A 16,018-nucleotide genomic window follows, 5' to 3' on the forward strand; every position below is an offset into this window, starting at 1 on the left:
GGGATCATGACCTGAGCCGAAGGCAGATGCTTAACCATCTGAGCCACCCAGGCGCCCTCCTTTCTTTTTTAAAAAAATTTCTTTAGGAAGTATTCCCAGAGGAATGATACATGCAGAAAAGGTATATGTGATTTTGTTATTTTCATTATGTATCTCCATGTTTTTTTCCAAGATTTTCATAAGATAGTGATTCTCTCAACTTATTGTCTCTGGACCAGCAGCATCACCATTACATGGGAACTTGTTAGAAATGCAAATTATCAGGTCCCACCCAGACCTACTGAATCAGAAACTCTAGGGTAAGGCCTAGCAGTATGTGTTTTTGTTTAAACACGAACACACACACACACACACACACACACACACACACACACACACCTGCATTTTGTTAAATTACTCCTGGGGTGATTCTGATGGGTGTTGAAATTTGAGAACCATTGTTCTAATGCGTAATGTAGCCATCAGTTATGAAAAAGATCCCACTTGGCCACATATTTCATATATTGAGGTATAACGGCATGTTTTTTTACTAATTTTATTGTATCTCTTGGAAAGGGGCACTCATTTGCATTCATTCCACACTTATTAAGTACCTACTATGTGCTTGAGAATGAGTGCATGAAGAACTAACAATCTCGTTGGACAAGCAAAAATTTAATAATTACAATTCCAGGTAGTAATTCATTGATAGAGATGCAGAGGATGCTGAGGGGAAGTAAACCGTAGTAGATTAGGGACTGTGTCTTGATCTCTTAGGAATTACTGCACTCTACTGCACCGTCTGAGAAACATTATTTTATGCCAGTATATACTAGCCCCTATAACCCAGGGACCCATGCCCCAAACAGGGGCATTACCATAGCAGCACTCCCTGTCATACAGTGATTAACAAACTCAGTAAGGTAATTCCTCCATGGTTAGAATCCACAGTCTGTGTAGAGAAAGAAGCCAGTCTCTGGAGCTTCCTAAGAGTCTAAGGAGCTTTCCTATTCTAGGCCACAGGTAACTTGACAATAATTCACCCTTTTCCCACCACTGTCTTGTGTTTTTCATGATTCTATTGGATATTTTCCAAAATATAAAATTTTCAAACAGCTTCTGTACCCTTCTAAGTTCCCATTCTCTTCAATAATACCTTAATCACTATTCTGAATCTGAGTGTTTATCATCCCCCCCAAAAGAACTATTTTTCATCTTTATCATGATGTATAAGATGCTTTTGAAACCTTTTTTTTTTACAGAGAGTGCATGTGTGCATGGGCCGCACGTGTGGTGGGGGGCGGGGCAGAGGGAGAGAGAATCCTAAGCAGGCTTCACACTCAGTGCAGAGCCGCAGTGGGGCTTGATCTCATGACCCTGAGATCATGACCTTAGTGGAAATCAAGAGTCAGATGCTTAACCGACTGAGCCACCCAGGCACCCCTGAAACTTATTTTACTCAGCATTCTTTTTTGAGATTGACCCATGTTGAGGGAAGAAGCTCTACAATGCATTGGTGAATTTATGCCAATGAATGAATAGTCCAACCAAGTTCTTTCATCCATTTTCCTCTTAATAGATGTTTAGGCTATTTCCTTTTTTTTTCTTTTAAAATAGTGATGTAATGAACGTTTTAATAGAATTACTGCAGCAAGTATGAAGGGACACCGCATTAAAAAAAAAAAAGCACATCTGAATTTTCTCCTTCCCCTTTTGTATAGTTTACATTTCTCTGCTAAAATTCTTCACCTGTTCATGCAAATATCCCACCTTTTCCACTAGATTCTTTAACATATTAATCATAATTAAAGTTCCTGCCTGAGAATTCCAACATGAGTCATCTCTCAGTCTGGGTCTGTTCATTGCTTTGTAACTTAAAAATGGGTGGTTGTTTTTTTCACATAGTTTAAAAATTTTTGAATGCCACACATTGCCTATAGAATTATCATACGAACTGGGTAAAAGAATAGTAACTCTTGGAAATGTGCATGCCTATTTTTCCGTCCTGCAAGCAGGTAAATTGAAATTCCAAAGAGAAATAATCTAGTCAGTAGTCGAGCTGGTTTTACTGTTGCTATAGTTCTCTTCTGGGCATCTTCCTCCAGCAGTGAGCAACTGCTACTTTGTGCTTCGTGTGGAACCTAGGATACTTGGTTTTACTCAGTATTCTTGCTCCATACTCAGCTCTCAGAAGCCACTGCATGTCTATGCCACAGACGGGGTTCTTCCCCTGCATCCTTGCCCCTCCCAAAGAGGCAGACTGCTGTTGTTTGTTACTCAGTGTTAAGTGTCTTGGTTCTCTTGGTCCAGCCTCAATCTTAGGCAGGACCCTATAATCCTATGCCTTGGGTATGGGGCTTTCTACACCCCCCCCCAACTCTGCATGGCAGTGAAACTTAGCCTTGTATCTATAAGAGAGTACTGCAAAAAACCCTCCAACACCCCAGGTCCCACACTAACCACAAGGTAGCAACAGCTACTGGTGAAGAGTTTCCTACACCTCCCCAGCACAGAGAGCTTTTGCTTCTCAGAAGCAATGAATCTTTGCCTGGACCCTGAAAAAGGAAGAGTTTCCTGTCCCTCCCCCAGTGGCTTAAGATTTTTGCTTCATATGAGATAATCACTGGTAAAGTGGACAGGGTTTTTATTTATTTGTTTGTTTTAAAGATTTATTTATTTATTTTAGAAAGGGGAAAGGGGAGAGAGAGTCAGTACGCAGACTCCATGCTGAGCACCGAGCCCCAAGCAGGGCTCAATCTCACAACCCTGAGATCACGACCTGAGCCAAAACCAAGAGTCAGACACTCAACTGACTGCACCACCCAGGTACCCCGGGTAGGTTTTTTAAACTATGTGTCCTACAGGGTGGCTCTCTCTGATCTCTTATCTTGCCCTCAAATCTTTTATGAGCACTGATAGAGGCTGCTGTAGGTGCAACTGTGTTCCCCTCAAAAGATAAATTGAAGTCCTAATTCCTGGTATCTGTGAATATGACTTCATTTGGAAATAGGCTCTTTGCAGATGTAATCAAGTTAAGATGAGGTCATACTGGAATAGGGTGGGCCCTAATCCAACATGACTAGAATCCTAATTAGAAGAGAAAACATGGAAGCCCCAGGCCTCATTTCCCCATAGAGGGTCAGCAAGATGGCTGAATAGGAAACCCCAGATCTAGTTCCCCCAGACAGACCCTAACTTACAAACAATATATGGTCTAAAAAGCCTGTATGTGGCCTTCAAAAATCAATTAAGAAGCTGTACTATCTCAGGAAAGCTCAAAGCCAAGAGCAGCCACATTAAATGGGTAAGATTTCATTTTACCTGTTAAGAGTCCTTCCCCCAAGCTGACACATTGAAGCGTGATCAGGAGTAAGCACCCAACTCAAAGCTTCTCCATCAGGATAAGAGTAGAATGTTTGTTCAATGTTCCAGATATTTGGGGGACTGCCTGAAAGACTGATTTCTGTCTCATTTGACTTGGCATGCTAAGGAAAGTAGGCATACTTTGGATGCCTGCGGGTGGCTGAGTACAGGGGAGCACAGAGGCAAGCTGCAGCACCAGAAAACCTGCAATATCAGTGACGAACACCAGAGGGAGCAAGAGATGACCAACTCCTATAAAAACAACTGGAGAACTCTGATTGGGAAGGTACATACACAAGCCCAGAGAAAGTGCATGTCCATACTAGGTTTGAGAAGTCCTCAGAATCTTTAGTAAGGCTAACTACTGAAGGTCCTCCCCTGTATGAAGTCAGTCCACAGAACTGAGAGAGGTGGTTGTTTTTCCAAATGTACAAATCTGAGCAAAATAAGTAAGGAAGGCATATGAAGAAACAGGGAAACATGGCCCAGTCAAGGGAACAAAATAAATCTCCAGAAACTGACCCTAAAGGAAAGGAAGTGCATGAATTACCTGACAAAAAAATGCAAAATAATCATCTTAAAGATGCTCAACGTGCTATAAGAGAGCACAGACAACTAAAGGAAATTAGGAAAATGGTTCATGAACAAAACAAGAATATCAACAAAGACAGAAAGTATAGAAAAGAACCAAACAGAAATTCTAGAGCTGAAGAAAACAAATGGGAAAATTTACAAATATGTGGAAATTAAACAACATACTCATAACCAGGGGTCAAAGAAAAAAAAAATCACATGAGAAATTAGAAAATATTTTGGGACAAATGAAAACAGAAACACAACATACCAAAATTTATGGGATGCAGCAAAAGCAGTACTAATAATGAAGTTTATAGCAGTAAATGCCCTCATTAAAAAAGAAGAAAGATCTTGGGTGCCTGGGTGACTCTTGATCTCAGCTCAGGTCTTGATCTCAGGGTTGTGAGTTCAAGCCCTGCATTGGGCTCCACGCTGGGTGTAGAGCCTACAGAAGGAAGGAAGGAAGAAAGGAAGGAAGGAAGGAAAGAAGGAAGGAAAGAAGGAAAGGAGGGAGGATGAAGGAGGGAGGGAGGAAGGAGAGAGGAAGGAAGAAGAAAAGAAGGAAGGAAGATCTCAAATCAATAACTTAACTTTACACCTCAAAGAACTAGAATAAGAACAAACTAAACCCAGTTAGCAGAAGGAAGTGAAACAATAAAAATTAGTGCAGTAATAGAGAACAGAAAAATTCTAAAAATCACTGAACCTAAGAGCTGACTTTTTGAAAAGATCAACAAAATTGACAAGTCTTAGCTAAACAAAGAAAAAAGAGAAGACTCAAATAACAAAAATCCAAAATGAAAGAGGAGACACCACAACTGACACCACAAAAATAAAAAAAAAAATCAAGAGTACGATTAACAATTATACACCAACAAATTGGATCATCTGTCCCTGTGCTTTAATAAAACCACCAATTTGCACCAAAAAAGAAAAAAAAGAAATGGATAAATTTCTAGAAACATTTAACTTATCAAGACTGAATCTTGAAGAAATAGAAAATCTAAACAGCCCTGTAATTAGTAAGGACATTAAATCAGTAATCATAAACTTCCCAACAGAGAAAAACCCAGGACAAGATGGCTTCCCTGAAGAATTCCACCAAACATTTAAAGAATTAACATCAATCTTGAAACTCTTCCAAAAAATTGCAGACTCATGAAGCCAGCATTCCCCTAATACTAAAATGAGACAAAGATACCACAAGAAAACCACATACCAATACCTCTGATGAATACTGATGCAAAAAACCTCAACAAAATATTTTGCTGTTACTGAGATGGAAAACCTAAAAAGAAGTTTGATGGGAAGGAAGATTAGGAGTTCAATTTTGAACATGCTGAGTTTGAGATGAATATTAGGCATACAAATGGAAATGTTAAGTTGGCAGTTGAATGTACAAGTCTGGTGGTCAGAGGAGAGGCCTAAGCTGGAGATAAAGATTTTCAAGTAAAGATGGTGTTAAAGCCTTGAGAGTAGTAAGATCAAGAGAAATGAGTCTAGGTAGAAAAAAAGATAAGGTCTTAGGATTGAGCTCTAGGCACTCCAGTGTTTCAAGGTCAAGAAAATGAGGGGAAACCAACAGAGAAGACTAAAAGGAATAGTCAGAGGAGGAGGAAAGCCCAAAGGGTGTGATATACTGGAGACCAAATATATAATGTTTATTTCCAGAAAAGTGAAGTGATTATCTATGTCAATACTGTACAAATTATTTAATGACAACACATTCAATTTAGTACATATGTACCAATTTTGGAATAATTTTAACATCTATCTTCACCAAGGAATATTGGATAAAAATTTTATTGATAATCAGGACTTATTTACCTTAAAGTATATCAAATACTGTTCTAGAATATATTATACATGTGTATATATGTTTTAAATTTATTTTTAAATCTAGAAGAGCATTTCCTGAAACACAATTCCAAGGGTTATTAAGATTTTCTGGGCAAAAAAGGGTTCTGGTCACGCATAAGTTTGGAAAATACTAATTTGCATTATAAATTTTATGGGGCACTTGGGTGGCTCACTCAGTCATTAGGCGTCTGCCTTCAGCTCGGGTCATGATCCCATGGTCCTGGGATCAAGCCCCACACTGAGTCCCACATCAGGCTCCCTGCTTGGCAGGAAGCCTGCTTCTCCCTCTCCCACTCCCCCTGCTTGAGTTCCCTCTCTCGCTGTCTATCAAATAAATAAATAAATATTCAGAAAAACACAACATTTTCCAAACATGTCAATTCTGAACCCTTTTGGGTTACAGAGTCTCTTTTAGCTGTGTCAGGCACTCTGACTAACATCATTTGAGAAATACTGAGTCAAAAGTGTGGACATATTCTTTGTCCTCACTGTAAGCAAAATTTGTGTCAGGAAAGAAGTTGGAGGATATTTTCTTTCTGCCACTTCAACACTTACTGAAAACAAGATCTTTCTGCTTCTATACCATTGCATGCTAGAAGATATGATGACCTTTGCATTATTTTTACACTGATGGTTCTGTCCTCGGGTTTTCTGTTACTCATCAAATGTCAAAATGGAAAGATACTTGATTTCTTTAAAAATGAATCTAAAGTTCCAGCAAATAAATATGTAAAGTACATTCAGTTAATATGTTTTTGTTAGAACAATGTAGATTTATAGATTAACTATAACCCAATATGATCATTTGTCAGCCACGTGTTCTACATAATGCTTTTAGTAAAAATCAATTTTCCTTTACAAGAATTATCCATTGTAATGGTTCTGTGGTATTATTATGTCTCCTCATATTCTTTCTTTGATATATGTAGAACATAAATGATTTTTTAAAAAAACTACACATTTTCATTATTTCTCTGAAAGTCTAATGTTGTTTAGATCTCCTCTTTCAATCCTAAAAAATAGGGCAGGACAGAAGATTTTACCTCAAAAAGGACTGTTTATCTCCGGATCAGAGATAGAAAGGAGAAAGGTAAAAAAGAAGGAAAAGTCAAAGAAGAGCATACTTTGCCAGTGGAATCCCATCTAGCTAAACAGTCTCATCTTTGGCTTCAAAATACCAGCTCTTAAAGTCCTATAGTTAACTGCAAGGCCTGCAGTCCACGCCCACCCATCTCCCCTGCTTTCTCTCTGACTTGCAGAGAGCTCCACAATTCTGACTCAGTTTTAAATGACAAAGAAGACAAAATAGAATTAGGAAAGCATACATCTCATGAGCACAAAGGCATGTACTGTATAATGTCCCATTTAACCTCACACACACACACACACACACACACGATAGCTCTCATTTTGGTTACCGTATTGGTGAGATTTCTTGAAGTCTAATTCACCTGCTTTACTCCCAATCCTTCACCCCAATTCAGTTACTGATTCTGTAAAATTCTTTTTCTTCCAGCTTTATTGAGATATAATTGAATATAACCTTGCACTGGTTAAAGTGTATGATGTAATGATTTGATCTATGTATATACTGCAGGATGAAAACTTTTTTTTTTAAGATTTTATTTATTTATTTGAGAGAGAGAATGAGAGAGAGAGAGCACATAAGGGGGGGTGTCAGAGGGAGAAGCAGACTCCCCGCTGAACAGGGAGCCTGATGAGGGACTTGATCCTGGGACTCCAGGATCATGACCTGAGCCGAAGGCAGTCGCTTAACCAATTGAACCACCCAGGTGCCCTGAAAACTCTATTTCTAAGTTGCCAATTCTCTACCTCAAAAAGGAGGTCACAACCACTGGAATCTCATATTATCTCGTGATTAGAGTCAGAGAAACTAGAGTAATGAATGTTCTGGTTGGCATCTTTGACAGTGGACTTTCAAAAATATTCCATTACTAAGTTTAAATCAACCTTGGAAATGTCCTGTACACAATGTAAGTGGTGGCTGGTAGCCATGACTGTCATCTCTCAAGATGTAGCAGAGGCTTTATTACGGATAGACTATTCATGTTTTATACCAATAGAGAATTTCCTTATACAGATAGCAAGTTCTTTCTAGAAGAGTCATTTCATGACTTCCTATAGTTAAATCGAACAGGTTTTCTGCATTTCTGTGCAAGACTCAAATGTCTGTGTCATAGAACAAAGTTCATGATTCTGGTCCAGTGACCATTTCTGAGCAAGTTAATTCTTTAATGATTCAAATTTACAACCTGCCTTTAACCACTATGGAAGATACTCTATGTCTTAATTTTACTCAGTTTAATGTTACTGTACATTCTCTTTCTTTTGTTCTTGTCATGTCTTCATCTGATTGTACCGTATGCAGTTTTAGAAGCCACTTCAAATATTTTTTAGAACATGGTAAGATATAAAATTAACTCATCTTTTAAAGTCATTTAAAAACCTTAAGTCCCAAAAATTCAGGTTATAGGTCTCATTGTCCCAAATATGCACCTGTGAGAACAAGTTGAATTCATTCATTTAATAAATATGTTTTAAGTGCTTACCATGTGTTAGGCACTGTTCTGGAAGCTGGGGGAAACAATGGTGAATAGTATGTTAGTCAGAGGTAAGGACCATGGGAAAAATAAAGCATGGAAGGGGAAAAGGAATGCCATGGGTTACAATTTTTAAATAAGATGGTCAGAGAGGGCCTGCCTTACGGAGGTGACAAATCATGACCGGAGGATCTGAAGATGAGGAATTAAACCACGTAGATATCTAAGGCAAGAGCATCCCAGGCACAGGGAGTATCAAGTACAAAGTTCCTCAGGCAGATGAGAGCTTTGCATTTCTGAGGATCAGCTAGGAGACCAGAGTGGCTAAGGTGGACTGTCAGATGATCCAGAGACGAGGGGAGAGCAAAGGCAGATCAGGTAAGGACTTGGATCATCATAAGGACTTGGCTTATGAATGGAATGAGACGATGGGGCGCCTGGGTGGCTCAGTTAAACGTCTGCCTTTAGCTCAAGTCATGATCCCAGGGTCCTGGGATCTAGCCCTGAGTCAGGCTCCCTGCTCAGTGGAGAGCCTGCCTCTCCCTCCCCCTCTGCTCCTCCTCCCTGCTCTCTCTCTCAAATAAATAAAATCTTTAAAATAAATAAATAAATGGAACGAGATGAGAAGCAACTGGAAGGTTCTGAAGTGAAGTTACATAACCTAGAAGAACGTACAGTACCTGAAATGTCTAAATGAAAAGAGTGGTAGCTGTGGGAAGCATTAGTTCGCAAATACTTACTGAATCCACACTATTTACTAGGATTTTCCTAAGCACGGGGCATACAGTGGTAAATAAAAGACACATCAGTCCAAGCTTCGGTGTTATGGGTGAGAATAGTAACAAATGATTAAGCAAACAATTACAACTACACTAGGTATGAGAAGAACGTGGTGATTTTGGAAAGAAAATTGAGGGAGGGAGGTCTAATTTCGTCTGGGATATAGGGGAAGGCTTCTTGGAAGAAATAAACATTTAAAGTGAGATTGGAAACGTAAGTAGGAGTGAGTTAAGTGAAGAGGGGTAAGAGGGACAAGAATACATCAAGCAGAAAGTGCCTGCAAAAACCCCTGAGGAAAAAAGCAAAGGCCTCTTCAGGGAATTGAAGACCACTGCAGCTGGAGCTAAGTAGGCACAGAAGAATGCCTGAAGCGTTGGGGTTGAAGTCTAAGGGCAATAAGATACCAACAGTTTAAAGCAGGAGCTCAAGGAGATTAGAGTTGTGTGTTTTAAAGATGACTCTAAAGCAATGAGCTTAGAGGAGGAAGAAGTGAGTACAGGAGGACAGTCAGCAGCTACTGTAGAAGTCTGGGCACAGATAACAGGCGTGTAAATAAGTGTAGTGGATGCAGGAACAGAAAGACATGGGTAGCTTGAAAGGTACTTAGGAAGGAGGAAAGACAATGTGATGATGGATTATAGTCATGAGAGTTGAGAAAGAAGGTCCCGAATAGCTGAGGTTGCCTAACTACTTTTCTTGATCTTTCTGGATAGACAGATCCTATCTTCTTCACCAAGAGAAGAAAGATACCAATGTGATTCCTTTTGGGGGAAGGGACAAGAAAGAGCTGGTCATATCTCTAATAAGCCTTTACATCATCGCTGCCCATTGTCATACACAAAAGAGTCTCAATTTGTACAATTTAGGCAATTTGTTCTGTTCCTACCAGTGTATGAAACTTGGCTGTGGCTGTTCAGAAAAATGAACCAGTTGGATTCTACCTCTTAAATCTTCTGGTAAATACTCATGTTGCTAGTACTATATAGATTTATGTAATTTGTAAGCAGGGAATATCAGTATTTTCTACAGCATTCTATCAAAGCTTTGTAAGTAATCCCAAGGCGCCAAATATAAATTTTCAGTACACTACAGCACTGAAGAATTAGTTCTTCACCAATGAATTGGAATGTATAATCCCTGGAAGTAGCCATTCCCTCTTGTTCGTGGACACTAGAAAAACCACTTATTCCTAACCAATGCTGTCACCAAAAAGGTGGATACCTTTTTTTAGGAAAACAGCTGAATAAGTTAATACCAGTGACTTACTTATCTTAAATCATTAAAGATAAATTCAGTTACTCAGAGAAAGAAAAATTGGCATTTTCTCTTCTAGAGACCATCAAACTCCTAGTCATGCTAACTATATTCTCTATAGCCATTCTCCACGGAGTCCTCAAACATTGCTAAACTAAGTGGGAGTTGTGTGTTTGTTTGTTTGTTTTTTCCATTAGGTCAGAGAAATAAAAGCCAAAAAAAATGAAAAGAAAAAATATTTGCTACAATCTTTCTACTAGCATGAGGTTGAACCAACCTTACATGTTTTAATAGCCTGGGTGTCAAAGTGGATGGTATTACTAAATAAAATACCCAGAGGTCTAGAGGCTTTCCCTGTGCTCTGAAATTACAAAATCTCATGAATTAGACCCCAAATCAAACTGATATTATCGATTCCTTTGTCACAAGCAGTAGTGGTATGAAGTGAAAAGAAAGTTTCCTAAGACCCCAAATGTGTAGGAAAGCATTAGTACTAAAATAATACACCTGGATCAGCGACTGCAACTCATAGGGAAAAAAATGCATTTTATTTAATGACCAAGTACACAAACACAAACACACACACATTCACACATAGATACAATGGGAACATACTTACTCTTACCGGGTGGGATGCAGTGTGAAATGTTCTGCTCTATGCTCCTCCATTAAAAAAAAAAAAAATGCTGGTCACTACTTGTAAACAAAGGTTGCAAGCCACGAATACAATTACAGCATATAATTGCTCTAGAGCATTATAAATGCTAACTTAAAATTTTAGGGAAATGTATAGTCTTCCTCCTTCTTAGAATTGGCCCACAAAAGTACTCTGTGTACTCAGAGAAACCAAAAATTAACGCAGCCTCCTGGTTCCCGTGTATCCAGCCTGGACATGGTGCTTGCTTTCAGTGTGCTTAAATCATCCACCTTCCCAGGCCCAAGAGCTGAGGGAATGACTTGTAACAGGACTCTGTCTATACTGTACATTTTATATAGAAGTCCTTTTTATATATATTATTTCATGTTACCCTCACAACAACCCTGTGAGGTAGGCAGGGGAAATATCAGATTTACTTTACAGATGAAATTAAGGTCCAGAGAGGTTATGTGACTTTCCCAGGCAGATAATAAGAACCATTAACTTTTAGGTGGAGGGCTCTTCTCTCTAAACCACTGATGGTATAATCTGACCTCAAATATTTTTACCACTTCATTCTCATTTCTTATTGTTGATTCAAGTTTTTGTAGGATACAACAGAAGACCTGATTGTAAACTTATACCAAGTTTATGCTTCTCTACCGATGAAAATTTAGGGCCACAGGACATCTATTCTTTTGGAAGGCACTGTTACCTTGGCTCCAATCTAAAGAAACATAAGCAATATGAAAGACTCTAAAGGCCAAAGAAATTGAAGAGAAATCAGAGGAAAGGATATAAAACGGAATGTATTAGTGGATTTTAGTCCCTGTAAGCTTTTACTTTTGTGAGAGGGTTCAATGGAGAGCTTTAATGCAGATGAGACTTGAGGCTTTTGAAGAGGATCTAAGTCTTGATGAAGTTATTCAAACTCAAATCTTGAATGCATAATGATGGTAGGCCCCAGGGTCTTCAAAAACTTGTACTTGATGCTTTAAAACAAAACAAAACACACAAAAAAATTCTACCAGCAAGTCTAAAAAAATTTTTAAGGGTTTTGAAAAGCTTTAACTCTTTGGCCAATAATTAATCAGACTACCAGATACCATGCTGAAAGAATAGAAAGAGAAAACCAAAATGAAATAAAGAAGAAAAAGAAAAGGAAACAATGATTTTAAAAGATAGAGTGTACAGAATAACTTAATATGTTTACTGGCTTATCTCTTTGAATAATATTTGCTTTAAGTTGCAGAATTCAAACTTCTTGCAGAACCACCTTGGGCTATAGTCAGAGAAACTGATTTAATGATAATTTCTGGAAGCTCTCTGATCACTATCCATGATATTCGATTGTCTTAAAGGGCTTTTGATCTTTGAAAGCATGGCCAAGTATTTGTTGGAAGAGACAGCATAAAATAAAGTTGATTTTGTGGGGTAGAGAGAGAAATTGAGCTAGGAATATTATGGTCTGAAAATATTTAACAAGGGAGAAAAGTCAGCAGACTTTCTTACTTTTCTTTTTCCTTACAATGGAAAAATTCAGACCACTTTACAGGTTTTTATGAAATAAATATACTAAATCTCACTGCCTGCTTTTGTGCTCATTCTGACTTCTTTTTATTTTATGTATGCCTATAAACCTTTTTTCCAAGAAAACTTTAAGCTTTTAAAAATTAATAATAATGGGGTGCCTAGGTGGCTCAGTCAGTTGGGCAACCAACTCTTCTTTTTTTTTTTTTAAAGATTTTATTTATTTATTCATGAGAGACAGAGAGAGAGAGGCAGAGGCAGAGGGAGAAGCAGGCTCCCTGCAGAGCAGGGAGCCCAGTGCAGGACTCGATCCCAGGGCCCTGGGATCATGACCTGAGCCACCCAGGCGTCCCATTGGGTGACCAACTCTTGATTTAGGTCGTGATCAGGTCGTGATCTCATGGATCGTGAGATTGAGCCTCACACTGGGCTCCACGCTCGTCGGGGAGTCTGCTTGGGGATTCTCTCTCTCTGCCCCTTCCCCCACTTGCACTTTCTCTCTAAAATAAAAAAATTAAACTTAAAAAAAAATAAAAATAATAACAATAGCAAGTAATACATACTGAGTCTATACTTTGTGCTGGGCACTACTCTAAGCATTTTATGTAGATCAACTCATAATCTTCACAAGAATCCCATGAATTTGATATTACTATTATTTTTTTTGATATTACTATTATTATCCTCAATTTACAAATGAAGAAACTAAGGCACATAGAAATTAAGAAATTCTGATAGTTTACCTGGCTAGTAAATAGTGGAGTTAGGATTCAAACTCTGGCCTTTTGGCTCTAGAGTATCAACCTGTGCTCATTACTCTATAAAACTGGTTTCAATGCAACAAAATTGAACAGGACTAACATTTTTTTCAAATCAGCATTGTGCCATGTCATAATTTTTCACTTTCTGATATTCTGATCAGAGTATAGTGACTAATTTAAGTTTCCAAACAGGAGTAATGTAGAATCAGTTTCAGCAGTCACTACTCAGAAGTAACATCCTGCAGGAATGTCAAGGAGTTTAAAAATAAAGGATGCCACTAAAATATTAACAGTGGTAGGGGACTATAGGTAACTTTATTTCTCTTTTTTTGGTGATATCACCAAAAGAGAAATAAAGTTACCTATATGATATATATATTTACATCACCCCACAATATATTTCTACATTCTAATTTTTGTGAAGTAGACATGGATCACTTGCATAATAAAAAAAGGTTGTTTAAGCATGCCAACACCATTATTAGCATATACATTAAACTTACATTAGCACTCGGCCTACTCACAATTTGCTGCTTCTAGTACACTGTGGAGTTAGATACCAGTTAATTAAGCCTATTAGAACTATCTTTAGGGGTGACTGGGTGGCTCAGTCGGTTAAGTGTCTGCCTTTGCTAGGGTCATGATCCCAGGGTCCTGGAACTGAGCCCTACATCAGGCTCCCTGCTCGGCGGGAAGCCTGCTTCTCCCTCTCCCACTCCCCCTGCTTGTATTCCCTCTCTTGTTTGTGTCTCTCTTTGTCAAATAAATAAATAAAATCTTAAAAAAAAAAAAGAACTATCTTTTAAAAAAGTCAATAAACTGAGTAAGGACCTAAGAAAAAGCATATGGGTTTTATGTCTTATAATTTGGGAGCTCAGGTAATTTTTAAATTTACTTCCTGGTTACATGGAAGTTGAGGCTGGTGGATAAATGATAAGTGGATAAGTCAGGGATCAGTATTTAAAGACAGGAATAACAGAATGTATACTCATACTGTAATAAACACTTCATTGTAGTATTAAAAAATTTTAGGATTTGAAAGGAACCTTTACAATAATCTAGTACAATCTCCCATACAATAAGAAATCCCCTCTACAACATTCCTGATGTTCAAACTCTGCTTAAACAGCCCTAATGACCCAAAGTTCACTGCCTCTGGACACAACCTGCTCCCCTGCTGACTAGTTCTATACCTTCTCTCACTTGACCTCAAATAACAGACAACAAGTGTGCTTCCTACAGTTTTTCCAACTCTTCCAAAGTCTTCTAGAATTTTCTGAACAAAATGGTCCCAGTCCCCTCAGTCTAGATCATCACAGTTATCCTTTTACATAATCACAAAACTGGTTAAAAACTTCTGGGGGCACCTGAGTGACTCAGTCGGTTAAGCAACTGACTTGTGATTTCAGCTCAGGTCATGATCTCGTGGGTCTGGGGATTGAGCCCTGGGTCAGGCTCCTTGCTCAGTGGAGAGTCTGCTTGAGATTCTCTCTCTCCCTCTCACTCTGCCCCTCCCCCCCCACTCTCAAATAAATAATAAATAAATCTTTTTTTTAAAAAGTTAAAAAAAAACAGTTCTCTTATTCTTCGAGGTATATCTAATGATCAAATCAGTTTTTGTAGAACAATGTTTTATAAGTTCATCCATGGTCATACACAATTGGAAAGCTATGAAAGACTTATGGTCCTAGCTCAAATCCAAATTGAACAGCAATACATTTTTGAGTTCCCCCTTCTCTTCTCCTCCCCAAAATAATACCACCAAACAAATCTTAAAAGATACCCTCCACCATAATCTTACATGTTTGCTAGATTTTAATTTTCTCTCAGGCTTCTATCTACCTTCCTATCACTTGAACCTGTGAATGATCTTAAAACAACCAAAATTCTTTAAGCTGCTCTCATAATCATGAATTAGCCCATGACAGGCCCAGCTCTAAGGTCTTAAAATTCTGACTTTTTTTCTTCCTGTGCTAACTGGATATCTTCTTATCTGGAACTTTTGGTTTTTCAGAAAATTTTATATATATTATGTATAAAATAATATATATATACACACACACACATTTTATAAATACATATTTACATGCATAGACACACACACATATACATGTATCTTCCCCAATTCTATGTTATCTACATGTAAGTTTTATGTTCATGTGCTCCTTTCTATGTACCACCAGACATACCATAATCTGTTCTATTTCATTAATCATGACAGCCCCCAGATAAATGGCCTTGATTTTGACTTTAACAAGATACACAATCAGTAGTATCATAAAGGTATGTATCTTACAAAGCTTATTCTCAAGCAAGTTTCAAATAAAATCCCGTTTACTAATGAATGAAGATTACTATATCTTTAAATTTCTTGTATTCTTGTATTCACCTATTATTATTATTCCAAATTTTCCACAATGAAAGTGTGGAAAGAAAAGACGGCTAGAGAAGTACCAGCCACAAGAAATTTTTGCAGAGTCCCATGGCAAATAATCAGCCACTTCAAAGGAGATTATCCATATATATCTAAAGGATCTTTCTGGTTTACTGATTTTGCTAACAGAGAGAATAAGCCATTCTTTGAAATGCTTTAAGCCAGCTCTAAACATCAAGAACAAAGTGAAATAATAAATAAGACTTATTTAAAGAGTAGAGTCCCTCAATAGCAATTCAAATAAAACAAAGTCCATCACATTCAGTAATACTGAGAGGCTGAG

General features: G+C 38.0%; 1 protein-coding gene across 5 annotated transcripts in view; it reads right to left on the reverse strand.

Moving 5' to 3' along the window:
* Nucleotides 1-16,018, reverse strand: part of MAP3K13 (mitogen-activated protein kinase kinase kinase 13) — a 169,572-nt gene that overhangs the window by 149,877 nt on the left and 3,677 nt on the right. Inside the window, exons 3-4 of one of the 5 annotated variants that reach the window (XM_073896024.1) lie at nucleotides 11,854-12,002; nucleotides 10,999-11,036 (exon numbers count right to left, since the gene is read on the reverse strand). The exons of 3 other annotated variants lie outside the window; for them this stretch is intronic. The gene's annotated coding sequence lies outside the window, so the exon portion shown is untranslated. Of the gene's footprint in view, nucleotides 1-10,998; nucleotides 12,003-16,018 lie in introns of all 5 variants that reach the window. One more of the 5 variants, XM_073896023.1, reaches the window with a different exon arrangement.

This window comes from Callorhinus ursinus, unplaced genomic scaffold (assembly GCF_003265705.2).
Source record: "Callorhinus ursinus isolate GAN/ISIS: 27379988/994484 unplaced genomic scaffold, GSC_fseal_2.0 scaffold1, whole genome shotgun sequence".
NCBI lineage: Eukaryota > Metazoa > Chordata > Mammalia > Carnivora > Otariidae > Callorhinus > Callorhinus ursinus.